Source organism: Zophobas morio, unplaced genomic scaffold (assembly GCF_036711695.1).
Source record: "Zophobas morio isolate AGI-343-1 ecotype UQ-CSIRO unplaced genomic scaffold, CSIRO_AGI_Zmor_V1 ptg000011l, whole genome shotgun sequence".
In the NCBI taxonomy this organism is placed as follows: Eukaryota; Metazoa; Arthropoda; class Insecta; order Coleoptera; family Tenebrionidae; genus Zophobas; species Zophobas morio.
In genome coordinates, this window is record NW_026972116.1 from 20,648,735 (window position 1) to 20,670,948 (window position 22,214).

At 30.3% G+C, this 22,214-nt stretch overlaps 1 protein-coding gene across 5 annotated transcripts in view; it reads right to left on the minus strand.

Moving 5' to 3' along the window:
• The window catches only part of LOC135127208 (1-phosphatidylinositol 4,5-bisphosphate phosphodiesterase epsilon-1-like), a 243,887-nt gene that overhangs the window by 47,712 nt on the left and 173,961 nt on the right, over positions 1 to 22,214 (minus strand). The window lies entirely within an intron of this gene.

Consider the following 22,214-nt stretch of genomic DNA (forward strand, 5'->3'; position numbering starts at 1 on the left):
CTACAACTCTTTATTATCCGCTGGAGGCCGAAAGAAACCCCTACCCTTGCGTCACGAACGGTCCCAAACTTTCCTTATTACACTAAACGACATTAATACTAGCTCATGCAGGAACCAATCTTCTGAAAAAGCACTCGATTTATGCACGACGGGGTTTCCGAGTAGCTGCTGTTAACGTGGAAATTATGGTTCATGGTTGATGGCTCAGCTTCTACGCCACTTTAAGCGCAGGAACGAGTGCAGAGGTGTTGGAGGTTTATTCCATAAGTCTGGCCAGGTTTTTCAGCATGGGTTTCGGTGCGAATTTATTACGAAGCTCTATTGCGGTGTGTAGTTAAATTCGTGGTAGTTGTCATAATTATTGCTGGGTGAAAGAGCGTCCTGGCTTTTTATTTTTCTTCTGGTATCAAAGTACTTTACGAAAATTTTGACATCTTTTTAACTGTCTTCGACAATTACTTAAAGAGATTTTTTGTAAATTAGAACCTTCAGAAATTACTTTCTGCCTCATTTCTTCGAAAAGTGCTAACACCATTTTTCCAGAATCGTATAATGAAATATGACTATTTGTAGTATTAAAAAAAAAAGATTCTCAAACCGAATATTTCTATTTTCTTATTCCGGGGCTATAAAGACGTTAAATTTTTCGAATCAGTGTCATCGACGCTATATTTCCGAATTTTGGAGAATTTTTAAACAACTTTTCCAAAAGCTCAATTTTTTATACTGACACCTTATGAAAATTTCGAGCTTTTCGAGCATTTTCGAAAATTACTTAGACATTTTTTTGTAGATTTAGACTTTCAGAAGTAAGTCGAGATCTATATTTTAGAATTTTTTGGTAATTTTAATACAACTTTTTCAAAAGTCCAGTTTTTCACTATAAATATACAAATTTTTTTTTTTAATTTCGATCTTTTCCACTACTTTGAGATTTTTTTTGTTGATTTAGACCTCCAAAAGTAACTCTCAGCCATCATTTTTTCGAACTGTTTTATCAACGTTTAAAATGGAATATTTCTAAATTTTTGTACAGAGACGACAAACACCTATATTTTTCGAATCAGTACGTCCAGATCTGTATTTTAGATTTTTTGGGGAATTTTTAGGCAACTTTTTCAAAAACTCATTTTTATAAAATAAGATACTCCTGCAACTGTGATTTATGAATCTGTGTTTAGTTTTTAGCCTAGACATCTACATTGTTGGAAAAAAATTCAAAATTGTATAGCAACATTTTACAAATTAACTTTGAAATTGCAAAACTGAATGCTCTGAAAACTTGGAAGCTTTTTACGGTTATCGTAAGCTTGGTAAATCGTTAATCAAAATTTTTGCGTTTATGCTTGTCATTCGTGTTAACTTTTTGCCCTAGACATCTAGATTTTTGGGTAAAAATTCAAAATTGTATTTTATGGTTTAACTTTGAAAATGCTCTGAAATCTTGTAAACGTTTTAAGGTCATTGGAAGCTTGATAAATCATTAATGAAAATTTGTCCGTCATCTTACAATTTTGCTGAAAAAATGTTTTTCAAATTTATGATGTTTTTGGGAAAAAAAATGAGTGTGGTTGTTAATTAATTAATCAATCAGTTCTTTCTTCCACGTTTAGGTGACAAAATCAAATTTCATTTCCTGTTAACCGCTGATGCTTGTACTAATAGTCAAATTTTTTCAAAACATAAACAGTCGAAGTTAAGCAGTTAGTGAGAAATTGGTTTTCTATCTTTTTTCGAGGAAGACGAAACCTTCTCGGGGGCCCCAACTGTCTTTTTTTAAGAATTAATTACATTTTGTTGATGTATATGTTTATTTATTACTTTGTTTATTCATAATTTTTTTTATAAATTTGAATATCTATTCATTTGTTTAAAAATTTGCTTATTTATTAATTCTTTTATAAAGTTATGCATACATTTTTTTGTTTATTAATTTGTTTATAAATTTGTTTAATTATTATTTGGTTTTTCATAGATTTGAATGTTTATTAATTTGCTTGTTTATATTTTAGTTATAAAGCTCTTAATTTCTTAATTTGTTTATGAATCTGTTTATTTGTTACTTTGTTTATTCATACATTTGTTTATAAATTTGAATATCAATCAATTTGTTTAGAAATTAGCTTACTTATCAATTATAAATTTTTATAAATTAGTTAATTATAATTTGTCCATAAATTTATTTATTTATCAAATGGCTTATAAACTTGTTTATTTATAGTTTGTTAATAAATTTGTTTTACCAATTGTAAGTTTCTTCAATTGGTTTTTTTGATTTGTTTATTAATTTTGTTGATCTAGTTTTTTACTTATTAAATTGTTTAAAAATGTTGTTGATAAATTCGTTTATTTGTTAACTTGTTTATAAACAGCTTTGGTTATTTTGTTTTTTTTTTAATTTGTTACCCTAATAATTTGTTTATGAATTGGTTCATTTATAAATTTGATTATTTCTTAAATTGTTTATTTATATTTTGTTTATAAATTTCTCAATTTCTTAATTTGTTTATGAATCTGTTTATTTGTTACTTGATTGATTCATAAATTTGTATATAAATTTGAATATCAACTAATTTGTTTAGAAATTTGCTTATTTCTCAATTTCTTTATAAATTTGTCCATACATTTATTGATTTACCAAATTGTTTATAAACTTGTTTATTGATATTTTGTTAATAAATTTGTTTTACCATTTTATAAGTTTCCTCAATTATTATTATTTTTCTTTTAATTTGTTTAAAAATTTTGTTGGAAAATTTGTTTATTTATAACTTGTTTATAAATGTCTTTTGTTATATTGTTTTCTTCTAACTTGTTATCCTATTAATTTGTTTATGAATTGGTTCATTAATAAATTTGTTTAACTATTATTTGGCTTTTTCATGAATTTGATTTTTTATTAATTTGTTTATTTATATTTTGTCTATAAATTTCTTAATTTCTTAATTTGTTTATGGATGTGTTTATTTGTTCCTTGGTTATTTATAAATTTGTTTATAAATTTGAATATCAATTAACTTGTTTAGAAATTTGCTTACCTATCAATTATAAATTTGTTTATCGACTTTTTATAAATTTGTTAATTATAACTTGTCCATAAATTTATTTATTTATGAAATGGCTTATAAACTTGTTTATTTATATTTTGTTAATAAATTTGTTTTGCCAATTTGTAAATTTCTTCAGTTGTTTTTTTTAATTTGTTTAATAATTTTTTGATTTATTTTTTAACTTATTAAATTGTTTAAAAATTTTGTTGATAAATTCATTTATTTATTAACTTGGTTATAAACATCTTTGGTTATTTTGTTTTTTTTTAATTTGTTACCCTAATAATTTGTTTATGATTTGGTTCATTTATAAATTTGTTTAATTATTATTTGGTTTTTGATAAATTTGATTATTTATTAATTTGTTTATTTATATTTTGTTTATAAATTTCTTAATTTCTTAATTTGTTTTTGAATCTGTTTATTTGTTACTTGATTGATTCATAAATTTGTTTATAAATTTGAATATCAATTAATTTGTTTAGAAATTTGCTTTTTTATCAATTTCTTTATAAATTTGTTAACTTATAACTTGTCCATAAATTTATTTATTTATAAAATTGTTTATAAACTTGTTCATTTATATTTTATTCATAAATTTGTTTTAGCAATTTGTAAATTTCTTCAATTTTTTCTTTTTAATTTGTTTAAAAATTTTCTTGATAAATTTGTTTATTGATTAACTTGTTTATAAATGTCATTTGTTAATTTGTTTTTCTTTTTAATTTGTTACCCTATTTATTTGCTTATAAATTGGTTCATTTCTTAGTTTGTTTTTATTTATATTTTATATGTTAATTTTTTTTTGAATTTGTTAACTTATATTTTGTATATAAATTTATTTATATATGAAATTGTTTAAAAAATTATTGACTCGTTATTTATCAGTATGTTTATATATTTGTGTATAAATTTCTTTATTCTAATTTGGGTATAAATTTGATTAGTTTGTTTACTTTTAATTTTTCTTAAGAGTTTGCTGTAGTTTATAAATTTATTTCTTTATTAATTTGTTCATAAATTTATTAATTTATAAGTTTGTTTATAATTTTGCTCATTTATCAATTTGCTTATAAATTTGTTCACATATCAGTTTGTTTCCGAATTTGTTTTATTATTAATTTGTTATTAATTTGTCTATTTTTAAATAGAGCACTCGTTAAATTGTTTGTAAATTTGATTATTAATTATTTTTTTTATTAATTCGTTTATGAATTTGTTCATGTTTTAACTTGTCTGTAACTGTGTTTATTTATCAATTTGTTTAAAAATTTGTTCATGAATTTGTCGATACATTTGTTTATTTATTAATTTGGTTACGAAGTTGGTTTTTGATAAATCTGTTCATTTAATAATTTATTTATAAATTGTGTATACTTATTAATTTGTTTACGTATTTAAGAATGTGAAACCTTCTCGGATCCCCAAGTGTTTCTTTTTAAATGTGAAGCCTTCTCGGGGCCCCTAACTGTCTGTTTTTAAAAAGGTGAAACTTCTCGGAGACTCCAACTTTTTTTTTAAGGATGTGAAATCCTCTCGGATACTCTAAATGTTTTTTTTTTAAGAAATGAAACTTTCTCGGGGCCCCCAACTGTTTTTTTTTTTTAAGAATGTGAAACCATTTTGTTTTTAGTCCATAGAGGTTATCACAAAAAAGTTAAATTACGCAAAATAAAATTTTATAATTTTTCAAAGAACCAGGATTTGTTGGGTTGTACCTCAAGAGGGAAGGAAGTTCTGTTGAAACAACTTTCGACCGATTTTTTATAAATTTCTTTAATGAGATTTACCAATTCCATGCTGACATGACAGCTGCAGCATAAAATATAAATGTACAAAATTTCGAGCTTATGATTTCATGTTGTTCATATATTGTTGAAGTCTTCGTTGTCGTCCAAGGAGTTTAAATTTAAACCCAAAGGTGGTGCAACCGCAAATTTGAAAATTTTTGAGATTTTTAAAGAAAGCTTGACTCTACTAAATTACAAATACTTGCTAGTTTACGGAAAAAAGAATATTTTAACTGCTTATAACTTTTCATGGGCATTAAGTAATGTCGGGAGCTACCTTGAGCTTGTCCCCCGTCCCCAAACAACAGGCTCTTATTTCAGTAATTAGATGGTGCTAGCAGCTAGCTTTTGAGTGAAATTCATAACTTGGTGTTGCCAAGCTGATGGACTCTAATAAGAACAGTTCGAACAACCTAAATCTGTATGTTGAGTCTTTGTAAGCAGCGATTATGCAGCCAGTGATTCAGGCCGAGGACCTCCGTTTTTTTTTGCCTTTTTTTTTGCTGGAAACGAGGGTCCTGTGCATACGAGCCTTATCTGTAATCTGCAGTAGCTCGACTGACACTAATCCACTCCAACTGTTGTCTATCATTCCCATCAACATTACAATAACAATGTCGACGAGCGACTAAGCACAAAACAAATAATATTTCCATGTGAATCAACGCAAACCTCATGCAAATACCTGTTCCTCCCCGACAAGAAACAAAATAAATGAAACCATTTGATATTCCAAACATCACTAATTTGCGTTGTGACTTTTTGCTCGTGTAAGCGAAATAATTTTAAATCCTGGCGTTCCGCCGACACGAAATATTCCATGAAAGCTCGCTTCGGGTTTAAACAAATGTCTGTGGTTTCTTCGGCGCGGCAAACTAACTGAATTAATTTGCCTTTTTCACGGGAAAACCTGGCCGTTTATACCACGTCGGACGCCCACATCAAACGAAAAAGTGTGCTCGAGCGAACACTATTTTGAAATAGGAGCTCTTTTAATGGAAATCGGATTGTGCTATCACAACAGAGGATCGATTACACTGCGAGAATCGACAGGAAGGGGGTAAGGACACGGCCAACAAAAGCCACCCTACATAATTCAATCATACGCAACGAAATTAACAACAATGACCGAAATTATTTAATTATTGATGAAATGGGTACGGAGGTAGGCAGCGAGAAACTTAATCAGCTTCCCCCATCATCTAATTAATTCAATCTTAGATGTACGAGGGGCGGCCGGGAAGTGAGAGGCCGGGGTCACTGTGACCTTGTACAAGTAAAGTGAAAGGTAGCGACACCTGAGATTATTACCCACATGTCTGTCTTTGTCTGTTTTAAAGATTACATTTGACATTTTGACAGTAATCCCAATGTTGCGTTTCAGGGATCATTATCATGGCGAATTACCTGTGAATTATACCGGGTGTTCTATTTCATTGAGTATTACAAGTACACAAGGTGCTTTTTAGAAAGTTATATGTCGCAAAAAAATAAACAGCTTTTTCCTATTGAAACGTGGTCGATTTATTTTAGAGGATTTATTTTTTACTTTAACATTCTGTATATTTTCATAAAAGTAGACTCTTTTTTTAAAAAAGGAGACAAATAATTTTCAAGTAAGAAAAATTATCATTTTTAAAAACAATTTCTCAACTTTGCTATTTTTAAAGATGGAGGTCTGAAATTTTACAAAGACATTGTTAGTTAAGTTGCGTTAACAAAATAATAACTTGAAAAGTGTTTCCATTTACTTATACAGGATGATTTTTTCAGATAGGACACTGTATTTTATAAGATTTTAGAACTTTTTTTCTATATTACATCAACTGAATTTTTTCAAATGTTTTTTTTTCTATTATTTTTAGGAAAAATCTCAACAAGCTGTATATTAAAAAAAGATTATTCAAGCACAACTTCGAAAATGTGATAAAATATAGAGCCTCCCATTAATATTGAGTGTCCCATTTGAAAAATATGAAGAAACTGAAAATTTGTAACTTTAGTCACTTTATTCAAAAAGGGAGAATTAGTTTGAATGTAAAAAAAAAAACTGATATTTTTAAAATAATCACTCAACTCTGCCATATTTAAAAATGGAGATCTGAAATTTTACACAACCCTTGTTATTTAAGTTATTTTAACGAAAATAATAAGCTGAAGGGAGTTTCTTCACATTTATACAGGTCGATTAAATTTATAAATCGCCACTCCTTTTATCTTTTTTAAATAGGACACTCTGTAATTTTAACATACTTGAATTTATTTTTAGGTGAAAGACTTTTTTGATATTGAATTTCTTTAGGTTTGTTCAAGTAATTTTTTTTTTTTAATTATTTTTAGGACAAACCTCCAAAAGTTTGTTATTCAAAAAAAGATTAAACACAACTTAGAAAATATTATAAAATACAGGGTGTCCCACTTGAAAGACATGACGAGACCAAAAAATTGTAACTTTCGTCACCTTATTCAAAAATGGAGAAAACAGCATCAGTTTGTAATATTTTCCATTTTTATGTAAGAAAAATGGACATTTTTAAAACAATATCTCAACTTCACCATATTTAAAAATGGAGGTCTGAAATTCGCTTGTTACTTAAGTTACCTTAACAAAAATAATAAGCTGAAGGAAGTTTCTATTTATTTATACAGGTTGATTAAATTTATAAATCCCAACGCCTTTTAACTTTTTCAAATAGAACACTGTAATTATAACTGTTTTAATTTATTTTTAGGTGAAAGACTTTTTTGATGTTAAATTTCTTGAAGTTTGTTCAAAGTTTGAATTATTTTTAGGATAAACCTCAAAAAATTTGTTTAAAAAAAAATTATTTAGACACAACTTCGAAAATGTAAAATACAGAGTGTTCACTTGAAAAACATTGATAGACTCAAAATTCGTAACTTTGGGAAAAAATAATATCAGCATGTAACATTTTTGCATTTTTATGTAAGAAAAATAATTATTTTTAAAAAACAATTTCTCATCTCCGCCATATTTAAAAATGGAGGCCTGAAATTTTACACAAATCTTGTTATTTAAGTTATCTTAACAAAAATAATAAGCTGAAGGGAGTTCCTTCAAATTTATACAATTTGATTAAATTTATAAATCGCCACTCCTTTTATCTTTTTTAAATAGAACACTCTCTAATTATAACATTTTTGAATTTATTTTTATGTGAAACACTTTTTTGATTTTGACATTGAATTTCTTGAGGTTTGTTCAAGTACTTTTTTTTTAATTATTTTTAGGATAAACCTCCAAAAGTTTGGTATTCAAAAAAAGATTATCTAGACACAACTTCGAAAATGTCATAAAATACAGAGTGTCCCACTTGAAACACATGATGAGACTAAAAAATTGTAACTTCGGTCACCTTATTCAAAAAGGGAGAAACAGAATCAGTTTGTAATATTTTCCATTTTTATCTAAGGAATATGGACATTTTTAAAACAATATCTCAACTTCGCCATATTTAAAAGTGGAGGTCTGAAATTCGCTTGTTACTTAAGTTACCTTAACAAAAATAATAAGCTGAAGGGAGTTTCTATTTATTTATACAGGTTGATTTAATTTATAAATCGCTACTCCTTTTAACTTTTTCAAACAGAACACTCTGTAATTATAACTGTTTTAAATTATTTTCAGGTGAAAGACTTTTTTGATGTTAAATTTCTTGAAGTTTGTTCAAAGTTTGAATTATTTTTAGGATAAACCTCAAAAAATTTGTTTAAAAAAATATTATTTAGACACAATTTCGAAAATGTTGTAAAATACCCTGAAAAACATTAATAAACTGAAAATTTGTAACTTTGGGAAAAAATAATATCAGTATGTAACATTTTTGCATTTTTATGTAAGAAAAATTGTTGTTTTTAAAAAACAAATTCTCAATTCCGCCATATTTAAAGATGGAGGTTTGAAATTTTGCACCGACTTCGTTAGTTAAGTTAACTTAATAGAAATAATAACCGGCAGAGTGTGTCAACTTTATTATACAGGATAATTAAATTTGCAAATTGCCATTTTGGTCGAATTTCTCAAATGGGACACTGTGTTTTATACGATTTTCGAATTTATCTTGGGGTTTCTTTAAATGGTTTTTTTATTTATTTTTAGGGTCAACTTCGCAAAGCTTGCTATAAAAACATCACTTAGACAAAATTCGAAAATGTCAGGTATAAAATACAGAGTATCCCATTTGAAACACATGAAGTAACTGCAAATTTGTAAATTTGGTCACCTTATTAATAAGAAGGGAAGAAAATAATATCAGTTTGGAACAATTTATTATTATTATTAAAAAGAAACAATATAGCACAACTCCGCCATGTTTAAAGATGGAGGTCTGAAATTTTCCGCAAACCTTGTTAGTTCAGTCGGCTTATTAAAAATATAACCTGGAGAGGGTTTCAACTTATTTATACAGGGTGATTAAATTTGCAAATTGTCACTCCTCCCAACTTTTATAAATGGGACACTCCGTATTTTATAACTTTTTTGAAATGTGAATACAAGTGAAAGCCTTTTTAAAAAATAGATCTAAACCATGTTTATTTTTTAAAATGTGAAAATTTTTGCAAAAGATTCGAAATCTCCATCTTCAAAAATGGTGGAGCCCTAAATGCAGTTGTCAAAATTGTTAACCAAAAAATCTTTCGTATCTGACACAGTTTTTTCTCTTATTTTTTTTAATAAATATAAATATATATTTTAAGTACTTATACAACTTCAGCTCCACGTTTCTAAATTGTTGGGACATCCTGTATATGGCAAATGAATAAATTGTTATTAAAACTGTGAGTAAATCATTATAATTTCAATTGGATTTTAATTCTTCTTGTCACCTTTAGAAGATACTGACTATCAGGACTCTAATGGGGCAAGTCTCGTTATTTTTCGGATGCCCCTCGTACGTTAATGTAAACCACCCCCGCTTTTTTAATCTCCTCCAAATCATCTGCAATTACTGTAAATTTTTCCAGCGCCATATTTGCATTTATTGATTTGCACCCTGCAGTTCTGGCTTTCTTTAGAAAATCAGAAAATGCAAATGATTTTGTTGTTTCTTTCAACAGCGGAAATGTATCATTCGATCTATTATTCTCCAACAATACAACGCTTAAATAACTAGCATATATGCAGCGTATGTATTTTCATCCAACAATGAAGTAGGTGAAAGCTCGGTCTTAGCGTTGATACGTCTGGAATAATTTAGTAGTACGTTATGGTTAGATTTATTGTAATAACCTGGGGTAATCCGGGTATTGTGTTTTCAACAATGTTATCTAGATAGCGGGTACCCTCGGGAAAACGATGTCTTAGGTCAGTTTATATTATGACGCTATCTAAGTTTGTGGAAACCTAGCAATATTTGTAGGTGAGAACAGTCGAAATATTGCATGCAATACTGTTTTAGTGTCCCGTAATCATTTTAATGCGTTTCGCCCTAGTCCAGTTACACTATTTCGAAGTTTTAATTTCCAGATGGAATTGTAGATGATTAATACTTAGTCCCCCTTTCATCCCTTTTTGCAAATTTCAACCAGCTGGGTTGGACGCGTTTATTGTCCTTTCATTTTTCAAGCTGAAAAGTAATGTCAAGCGTGAAAGAAATCTTGCTGAAAAATGTTCGCACTAGTCGGAATGGTGCTACACGTAATATTCCACGATGATCCGTACTAAATCTCTCTCTGAATAAGTGATAATGTAAAGGATTATTCTGGCGAAAAAATTGAAATTTTTATCAGCTGCATTTAGGCCTTTGTATTTTTGGCAGTTATCTCGAATGCCGAATGATAAATTATAAACAGCGAAGTGTGGGTTAAACATGAAGATTTCAACGAAATGTGGCCGTTTGTTATACAGTGGGTTTAATAATCGGAAGTCACGTGATTGAATTTATTCCGGGGCCTGTTTTCCTTGCTTGTAAATTTGCATTTTTTGATTGCTTTTGGGAGTATGTTATATAAAAGCAATTAATAGGTGTTAGAGTTTAACAATGCCTCCATAAATACGCCCTGATCAAAATATGAAGTGGCCTTCATCGTTATCAGCCATGATAGGAAAACCCAATACTAGATAAAAACAAATTAAAGCTGTCTCCAGAACGTTGGGTATTTCCCAGTAAAAAGTATCTATGGCAATTTGTACTTAAGCCTGTATAAATGTACAGTAATGAGGTTTAATGGAGGATATTTGTATGGAACAGTTGTCCATGTGAATTAGACACGGATATTTTTCGATGTGGTGTTACTGGTTTCTGTTGGTAGATATGGATTTGAAGTGCTGCCTTGATAGGTTTCATTGTCTTGTATTGATTGCGATTTGTACATAGTGGTTAAATTAATACCCCCTGAATGAGCACTACCACAATGAATAATCGATCTGACCACGAAAAGTAAAATGTGTTTTTACGAATCATGTTATTTGAAAATTAGCACTAAGTACATGTCGTTACAATTAATAAGAAAAATCTATTAGCAAATAATAATAATCGCCTTGAATTTCAATTAACCTGGAAAAGTTAGGCAAGCTTTTTACAAAGTTAAACCAGATAATGTTGAGTTTTATGGTTGGTTTTACATGCGAAAACGTTATTATGCACGCACGTAACAAAAAATTTAGAGTTATGGGAACGTGATTATAGAAAATTCTAGCTACTAATGAACAAATCGTTTGTTAGTTTGGGTGTTTATAAGACAAGTCTAATAAAAGTAATAAAAATAATGACCAGCGCTGTGGTAAATTATAGTACTATTATTTGATCACTTTGTGATTAAATAAATTTACTCTCCTCGGTTTTGACCAGACAAAATCAACCAAATTTCATTTTCTTTTAATGCAGATGCTTGTTATCGGAACGTGCTAATAGTCGAATTCTTTAGAAGTCTAAAAACATAAACAGCCGAAGTTATGCATGTACTGAGACACTGAGAAAACATGTTTCCGTTGGATATCTGTTTCAAGTATATTTCATATTGTTCGTACTTATGTGGACTGCGCTCCTTTGAAAATTACAAGTAAACTGTTTTTTTAACCATTTTGCTGTATTCAGAAATTCTTTTGAGACATCCTGTATACAATTATAAAAAACATGGATTCAATAATATTTGAAGATGACGTCATCAAGTTTTTCGAAGAGGTGAATAAGTGAATTCTGATCAGCGACTTATCATGCCCTTAAAAATTTTTAAAGCTATCTGTTTCCTACTTTCTAACTTAAACTGCGAAATTTGGTTGAAAATTTTGAATTTTTTCCAAAAATTTGGAAGCATGAGATTAAAAATAGAGGTGGATTAATAAATTAAACGTATGGAAGCATTTTTTTGTTTTAGCGTTTACACCATATTTATTAGTTTTAAAAGTATCACCTGTGCAATAATGACGCTAATAGACAAAGAGGGACGACAGGCGGTAGATGTCAGACAGCTGGAAACGGAAGACCAACTTTTTCATATTCTAGGAAATTTGAAACGTCGACAAAACATTAAATTAAGTGATAGGCAAATGAACATTATAATATTTTCCTAGCTCATACTTATATTTTGCCTTATTTTTTTCTTAATATACATAGCCATCTTTTCACAACAAGAAACGTCAAACATGGTTAAAATGGTACATTTTTGCAAGGAAATATGGATTTTGCAATTATGGGGCGGAGCCTCATTGCTAAATCGCTATTTCCTCATACAAATTTTGTATTTTAAACACAGCTTAATTTAGTAATAAAAAAATTGGTAATGTCCAAGATCGAACACTTCAGATGTTTCTTATCATGTATTTAAAGAACAGCTTTAATACTACAAATATTACAAATTCAAAATTATAATAACTAACAGACAAAATGAAAGTGGATTCATAAATCACTAGTATAGGAGTATATACAGTGTGTTCGAAAAAATAATTTTTCTTGTTTTTTGAGTACAGCATTCGTCAAATTAAATCGTTTTAAATATACTACGATTTGATTTGAAAAATGAATATTTAACTTTAATAACCTACACATTTTTTTTGCGATATCATGTCAGATATTTTAAAAAAGTTGTTGTAAATATTAACCTAATTTTTGGTCAAGACAGCTGCAATGGATTTATTAACGCAATTATATATCTAGTTAGTTCATGTCAAAATTTTGTTATCAAATTTGACATTTTTTCTAAGCATTATTAATGTATATTAAAATTGAAAACTAAATTTCTTCTACACGATTTCATAGCAAAGCTTAAATCATAATTTAAGATTAATAATTTATTATTAATGTTTGAAAATATTAAAGTAGCAATAAATTTAGAAAAAAAAAAAAATCAAATCCCTAAAAAATATACAGGATGATTTAAAAAAAGTTGAATGTTTTACCATCTACACCATGGTCCTAATGTACAATATACAGGGTTACTATAAAGTCCTGGTACGACCGAATAACTTTGTTATTTGAGAAGTTTTTTTCTGAGATGTGCTTTGGATGTATAGTTAAACATGGTGACTTGAGTAAAAATTTTTTCCTTTTTTATGGCTCTCGGTTTGACAGCTAGTACCTGCTAAAATAAGCGCGATTTTGGCAAATCATATACCTTTAAGAAAAATGAGGGTGGGTGGGCGGGGCTAGTATCTGTTAAGATATGACTAATTTTGGCAAATGAGATCCCTTTAAGAAAGTGGCGGGTGGGTGGGGCTAGTACCTGCTGGAATAAGACCGATTTTGGCAAATGACATACCCTCTAAGAAAAGAGAGGGTGGGTGGGCGGGGGTAGTACCTGCACGATATGACTGATTTTGGCAAATGAGATTCCTCTAAGAAAATAGAGGGTGGGTGGGCGGGGCTTGAAATTTTTTTTGAACTTTGGTGTTTTATTTTTTCCAATTTGAAAGTGCCGCAGTGTTTTTTTTTTTAATTCGGGAGACTTTTTTTAATGGAATACCCAGGTTTTTTTGACATTTTCTGGAGCAGAATAAAAACCTTCTTTCAGAAATTATCAACATGTTTATTTCTACTGATACAAAAGAAAAAAAATTACGAAAAAACACCTAATAGTGTAAAATCATACATATAATTCATTGGGATATTTTGTCGATCGATTAAATTAGAGCCAAATTGTAAACGGAGAACACTTTGAACATTTATTATAGTTCCACTCATAGTTTATTATTTATTAGTATTTTCAAAGATGACGTGATTTTACAACAGTGAGTGTTTTTTTATTTTTTGTTTCAGTAGAAATAAACATGTTGGTAGTTGTTGAAATTAAATTTGTTCCATTAAAAAAAAGTAGGCGATCTTGTGTGTCGAACCGAAAGCGACAAAAAAAGAAAAATTATTGTAATCAAGTCGCCATCTTTAACTATATATCCACAGAAAATTTCCAAAAAAAGCTTTTCAAATAATAAAATTATTCAATCGTTCCGGGACTTTATACTAACCCTGAGTAGAAAATCTTACAACCAGTCAGGTATTTTCAGAGATTATCTGTTTAATAGAAATTGACACAGACGACAGACAGACAGACAGATAGACGAGACAGAGGGAAACAGAGGACCAATTTTTCATACTCTAGGAACCACGGAACATCATCAAAAAACAGGAAACTAGCTGTTCACCAGATGGACCCTACTACAATACTTCCTTAGCTTACGCTTGGGGAATAAAAATAGTTCAAAATTTGATTGAATTGCAGAAATAAGAAGGAAAGTTGGTCATTTGCGCGCCGCGGTTAGTTTACTCCATAAAAGGCCAATGGACACTTGCGGAGTTAAACTTATACACTGAATTCTATGAGTTTCATAATAAGTCTAGCAGTACATACAAGGATAAAAAGATCAGCAGATCTCTTTAGTAAAAAATGTTTCTTATAGATTTGTAAAAATATAACGAATTTCTAAACCAACTGTTTTATTTTTAAAAGATAAACCTATTGGTAGAAAATTTAAGAGCAATAAAAATATTCTCCACTCTACATACATATATTTAAAGATTTAATAAATACGTGTGTAATTGTGTGGTAGTTATATTATTTCCCCGAGTATTTATTTATTTAAAAGTGACCAACACCTACGTAAACTAATACGATAGGTAACAACTGTTTATTAAATTAGCCCTAAAAATTATATACTAATTTTTCTGACCGTTGCGCGCAACTGTCTGTACGGTGGAGTTCAGACCCCTTGCAGATTTTACTGACCGCGGCGTGCAACTGACCCACGCCAAGAAATACGAGGAGAAAATTTTTTCACACAAAGGTTTGAAATTGATTAAGAAATCGAGACTTAATAAAGAAAATTAATTTTTGAAAATTGTACGTTTTTCCGAAATAACGCCAAAAATGTTATTTTACAGTTAGAAAATCCGATAAAATAAAAAAAACAGTTTTAAATGAACATGTGAATCGTTTGAATAAATAAAAAACAAGTAGGTATCTAAAAATTTTCATTGCCTACCTCCGCATATTCCTGCGACTTTACTTCGTTGCAGCAAATTTAAAAATAAAAAACGAAAATTGTATACTTTAGACTTGAGACGCAACTGCGTTGGAACGAAGTGTGGACAGACGACTTCCGTTGATATTTTTCAAATGATCTCATATTAAATTTGTGTTTAGTAATTCTTCGATTCTTCGTTGACAAATTTCTGATTTATTATTTTGAACTACGCAAAGACACGTAATAATAATTTTCATTTTATGCAATCATAACTGGGAAACCCTACTAAATAATAAACCCCCTCATCGGATTGGTGATTAAGCCCACCTTTTTTTTATAGGACTTTATTCGATTTTTCATACGGATTCCGCTTTTTCAAACCGCCTGCTCCACCACCGTAACCGGAAATCGCATTAGTCGAAATTAAATACGACAAAGTTGTCAGATACGACATCGCTAATACTTCCTTTCCTCAGCTTTAATCAAGCTAAATTCGTGCCGCGAAAGCTCCACTATATGAGAAAAAGCAAGCTGCAATTAAAGCTCCCAGCTTTAAAACCTCAATTCCGTGCGATATAGAGCGTTAATTCCATCTTTCCGACCCGAAAATGCCGTATGTTTTCTCAACACGTTACTTTCATCTCGATTATTGCCAGACTGATTCCTCGGACGTGCCGAATATTCACTACACAATCAACGGAAACAGAGCGAAGTCCGCGTAAATAAAAACGCAATGAATCGTAAAAGAATTTCCTTGGCATAATCCAAAATCAATATGGCACTTTTATTCTCAATTTCGCCGTGTTTTTATGGGGATGATCGTGTTACTAATGAAGAAGTATTAGCAATCCGAAGAAAAGGACGGCGCGAGCTTGAAATGCTAGACGTGCACGGGAAGCAAAAACTCGATATCGGAATGCTTTCAGCCGGATATAAAATACATAACGTGTCAATAATGGGTGGTGATTTCGAGAATTTTCCGCGCGACTAAGTGCTGAAAAGCGCGAGGGGTAATTGTGTTGTGGGCAGGATGAAGCACAAAGGCGGGTCTTGCTGGTGCAGAAAATTTCAACGGGTACAAAAATAACGTTCTGAATATATCCACTAAACACATAATAATAATCATTAATTTCAATTAATATTAAACAATAAATAAATTGACCAATAACAACCGAGACCAAAATTAAACTTCTCTTTTCTGCAAAAGATGCTCAAAATGCCCTCCGTTTACTTCCTGGCAGTAAAAAACACGTTGAATAAAATTTTGTAGTAAGTTAATGAGAATTTCTGGACGGTATGTATGCAATGTGAATCGGTCTATTGGTATAAACGCGATTCTTCAAATTGCCCAACAAAAAAAAGTCAAGCGGCGTCAAATCCGGTGACCTAGCAGGCCACTCAATAGTACCCTTTTTACAAGAAACACCTTACATATCAAATTAAAATTATTTTCAAAGGTAACTATGTCATCTTCCTTTTTTTATTTATTCTAATTTAAAATATTTTTTTCAATTGCATTTTTCGTTTTGATTTTTTACTTTCTTTATTTTTACAATTTTTCGATATTCCGATTTTATAATTTTTTGTTTTTTCAATTATTCGTTTCGACAATCTTTCGATTTGCAATTTTCCAATTTTTCACTTTTTATTTACTCACTTTTACGATAAGCAACTTTAAGTTTTCACTTTTAAATTTTTCAGTTTTTCGATTTTCCAACTTTTATGTTTCAACTTTTCGACTTGTTTGAGATTCTAACAAGATAATAATATTGTCATTAATTAACAATATTAAAAGTAGTCACTAGAATCAAAAGTGGCCGGTGGACAGGGTTGTTTCAGAGATTAAACAAGAAAATATAATCCCCGCCCACCCGCCTTATCTCAATTGTGGTGAATTTAATTGCAAAATCCTTACTATTTCTCTGCAAGAAATTACCATGTCAGACATGTTTTTCAGTATCGTGTTATTCAAAGAATGCTATGGTAAAGACAAAGATTAAACCCCACCCATACCAGCCCTGATCTAAATAGTAATGCAGTTTTCATTCGTTGGCAGACGTACGGGCGGAGCCTAATTGCAAAATCCGTATTTCATTACAAAAATTTATCATTTTAAACATGTTTTAGGTTTCTATGAATAAAAAAATCATCACAATCGAGACGGGGTGGGTGGGCGGGGTTTATATTTTGCCTTTGAAATATGGTCTTAATCAATCGTGTTATACAAAAAAAAAACTAAATGTAATAATTAAAAAAGAAAACTAAAAGGGAAGCCCCACTTATCGTCTCGATCTCAATCAAGATGAATTTTTCATTCGTTGTCAGACCGAGGGGCGGAGCGTAATTGCAAAAACCATATTTATTTACCAATATACCATTTTAGACATGTTTCAAGTTGCCTGGGGTAAAAAAGGCTACGTATATTAAGAAATACAGGCAAAATGTAAGCACCGCCTACCGCAATTTTCAATTGAGAAATTGCGGTAGGCGGTGTTTATTTTTAATCGTCGTGAGCCGGGGGACGGATATTAATGGCAAAATCCTTATTTTTCTACAAGAAATTGTCATGTGAAGCATGTTCTTAAGTAATCGAGAAAATTATGTGCATTAAGCAAAAAATTATTGAGTAATATATGGACACTATGTTTTTTATTATTGTATCTCTTATTTTTTTGTGTCACAAAATTGTTGAAAGAAAACAATGTACATAAAGGAAAAAAAAACAAAGATTATTATTGTGATGAGTTTTTCATTCCTAATCAGACTGAGGGGCGGAGTTTAATTAAACATGAAAATTTCTCTACAAAATTCTTCCTTTTTAAAAACATACTTCGTATCGTAATTTCTTGCAGAAAAACGAGCTCACGATGACTAAAAAGTTCATCACAACTAAGAAGGGGTGGGTGGGTGGGGCTTATATTTTGCCCATTTTTTCTTAATATACGAAGTCTTTTTTCCCAAAAAGAAGCTGAAAACATGTTAACTGTCATCCTGTTATTGAAATAAAACTATATTAAAAAAAAACAAAGATTAAACCCTACCCACCCGCCCCGATCTCAATTGTGATGAGTTTTCATCAGAGTGATTGTTTAAAGAAGAACAAAAAGAAAGTCAAAGGATAAGCCCCACCCATCCGCCCCCATCTCAATTATCCTTAAGATTTTATTCGTTGTGAGACGGGGGCGGAGCTTAATTGAAAAGTTCATATTTCCCTCCAAGAAATTACTAAATGAAACATGTTTTAATTATTATGTGTTCAAAGAAAACTATATATACCGGGTGTCTGGAAAATGGCGGATTAACTCTTCAGTACGTTAAGTACAGGGGTTTCGGGAGTCCTAAAGTTAGTACTTGCTAAGATAAGAGTGATTTTGGCAAATAAGATACCCTCTAAGAAGACAGAGGGCGGGTGGGCGGGGCTAGTATCTGCCAAGATAAATATGATTTTGGGAATGACATATTTTCTAAGAAAAGAGAGGGAGGGTGGGCGGGTTTTCTAGTGGCTGCCAAGGTAAGACTGATTTTGGCAAAAGAAATACTTTCTAAAGGAAGAGAGGGTGGGTGGGCGGGGCTAGTACCTGCTAAGATAAGACTGATTTTGGCAGATGAAATGCTCTCTAAGAGAAAAGAGGGCGGGTAGGCGGGGCTAGTACCTGCTAAGATAAAACTGATTTTGGCAAATGACGTATCCTCTAAGAAATTTAATTAAATTAATATTACTAAAAACGACACTAGAGGCTCCAAAGCACTTTCATATTCTTTCCAAGCAGGAATACCTAGAACCTCAAGATTGTTTTAAATTTTTCAAAAAAAAAAAAGAAACGATGTCCCAAAATTAACTCAAAAACAGGTTAGGTCGTAATTTTGTAAAAATGGAACACCAAAGTTCCCCAAAATTGTTTTAAATAATTTATAAAAAAAATATCCTTGGGTTCCCAGAATAATACACCATGGGTACACAAAAGTCTCCCGAATTAAAAAAAAAGCATTTCAGCACTTAAGACTTTTTCAAATTCACAAAAAATGTAGACTATTTTGAGAAAAAATAAAAAAAATCAAATTCACCATTTGATATTTTAAGAATTTTATTTTTGAACGAAGACTGTATCTTACGAAAAGAAAGTCAAAAGATGAGCCCCACCCACTCGCTCTCATCTCAATTGTGATTAATTTTTTTATTCGTTATGAGACGAGGGGCGGAGCTTAATTGAAAAGTTCACATTTCTCTTCAAGAAATTACCACGACAAACATGTTTTAAGTATCATGTTATTGGGAGAAAACTATATATATTACGAAAAAGCAGCCGATAATTATGCCCCGCCCACCCGCCCGATCCCAATTGTAATAAATTTTTTATTCCTTGTGAGACAAGAGGGCGGAGTTTAATGGCAAAGTCTAAATTTCTGTACAAGAAATTACCAAATGAAACATGTTTGTGGTATTATCGCATTATTGAAAATACACTAATTAGATAAAAAGTAGCGAAAGAATATACTTATTCCCCCAAAAGTAAAAGAAGATGTCGAAGGAAGAAAAAAAAAAACTACACAAAAATAAAGCGTTTAGTAGTCACAACTTAACTTTTTAGTAAATTTGTAACGTACATTGGTGAATCAGGCAACTTTGGTGACGCAGCTAGATATAATTCCAACCTCAAATTCACCATTTGATCCTTTAAGTATTTTATTTTTGAAAGGCGGCAATGTATCTTACGAGAAGGAAGTCAAAGGATAAGCTACACCCACCCGCCCTTATCTCAATTGTGATTAATTTTTTTATTCGTCATGTGACGAGAGGCGGAGCTTAATAGAAAAGTTCATATTTCTCTCAAAGAAATTAGCATGTAAACATCTTTTAAGTATCCTTTTATTGAAAGAAAACCATATATATATTAAGAAAAATCAGCCAAGGATTATGCCCCGCCCACCTGCCCGATCCCAATTGTAATATATTTTTTATTCCTTGTGAGACCAGGGGGCGGAGTATAATTGCAAAGTTTAAATTTCTGTACAAGAAATTACCAAATGAAACATATGTTTGTGGTATTATCGCATTATTGAAAATAGACTAATTTGCTAAAAAGTAGCGAAAGAATATACTTATTTCCCCAAAAGTAAAAGAAGATGTCGAAAAGAAGAAAAAAAACTATACAAAAATAAAGAGTTTAGTAGACACAACTTAGCATTTTAGTAAATTTGTAACGTAAATTGGTGGATCTGGCAACTTTGGTGACGCAGGTAGATATAATTCCAACCTCAAATTCACCATTTGGTTGTTTAAGTATTTTATTTTTGAAAGGCGGCAATGTATCTTACGAAAAAGAAGTCACAGGATGAGCCCCACCCACGCGCCCTTATCTCAATTGTGATTAATATTTTTATTCGTCATGAGACGAGAGGCGGAGCTTAATAGAAAAGTTCATATTTCTCTCAAAGAAATTAGCATGTGAAACATCTTTTAAGTATCGTTTTATGGAAAGAAAACCATATATATATTAAGAAAAATCAGCCGAAGATTATGTCCCGTCCACCCGCCCGATTCCAAGTGTGATGAATTTTTTATTCCTTGTGAGACCAGGGGGCGGAGTTTAATTGCAAAGTCTACATTTCTGTACAAGAAATTACCAAATAAAACATGTTTGTGGTATTATCGCATTATTGAAAAAATACTAATTTGATAAAAAGTAGCGAAGGAACATACTTATTCTCCCAAAAGCAAAAGAAGATGTCGAAAGAAGAAGAAAAAACTATACAAAAATAACGCGTTTAGTAGTCACAACTTAACTTTTTAGTAAATTTGTAACGTAAATTGGTGGATCTGGCAACTTTGGTGACGCAGCTAGATATAATTCCAACCTCAAATTCACCATTTGATTTTTTAAGTATTTTATTTTTGAAAGGCGGCAATGTATCTTACGAGAAGGAAGTCACAGGATAAGCCCCACCCACTCGCCCTTATCTCAATTGTGATTAATTTTTTTATTCGTCATGAGACGAGAGGCGGAGCTTAATAGAAAAGTTCATAGTTCTCTCCAAGAAATTACCACATAAAACATGTTTTAAGTATCGTGTTGTTGAAAGAAAACTATATAAATTAAGAAAAAGCAGCTGAAGATTATGCCCCGCCCACCGCCCCGATCTCAATTGTAATAAATTTTTTATTCCTTGTGAGACCAGGGGGCGGAGTTTAATTGCAAAGTCAGCAGTTTTGTACAAGAAATTACCAAGTGAAATATGTTTGTAGTATTATTGTATTGTTGAATATAGATTATTTTGATAAAAAGTAGCGAAATCATATATTTATTATGTCACAAGTAAAAGAAGATATCCAAAGAAAAAAAAACTGTACAAAAATAAAGCGTTTAACAACTTGACTTTTCTGTATTTCTTTTAATGATTAATTACATATATTCAGAGCAAAAAAGACAACGGATTTATTAGAAATACACCAAAGATCAGTTTTTTCATTGTAATAAATAATTTCTAATAATAATGGCTCAGATTGTACGTAAAATGCATATTCCTTAAAATGGGGCATATTTAGAAAAAAACATGTTTTCTTTACCATTGCTATATATTTGAATTTGTCACATTTATTTTATTAATTCCAATTTCAAACAATTGCTTTAATTTATTGATACACAATATGAATTAATTTTATTTTTCATGTCACTTGTGATTACGACAAAAGCTTTGGAAAAGACGAATAGTAATAGCATTGCAAGGTTTATTCATTATTCACTGTATCACATGCTTAATTATTTGTATAAATAGAGTGGCTGAGAAAATTAGAATTTTTTTTCCAATAGTAAACGATTTGGTAAACAATGCAAAAAAAAATGTTAAATCACCTTTGAGAGTACAATTTTATCGAAGTGCATTGCCCAATTTACCATATTTTATTTTTAATAAAGTGATGCTTATTTTGACCAAAAATGTTACTTTACACGGTAAAGG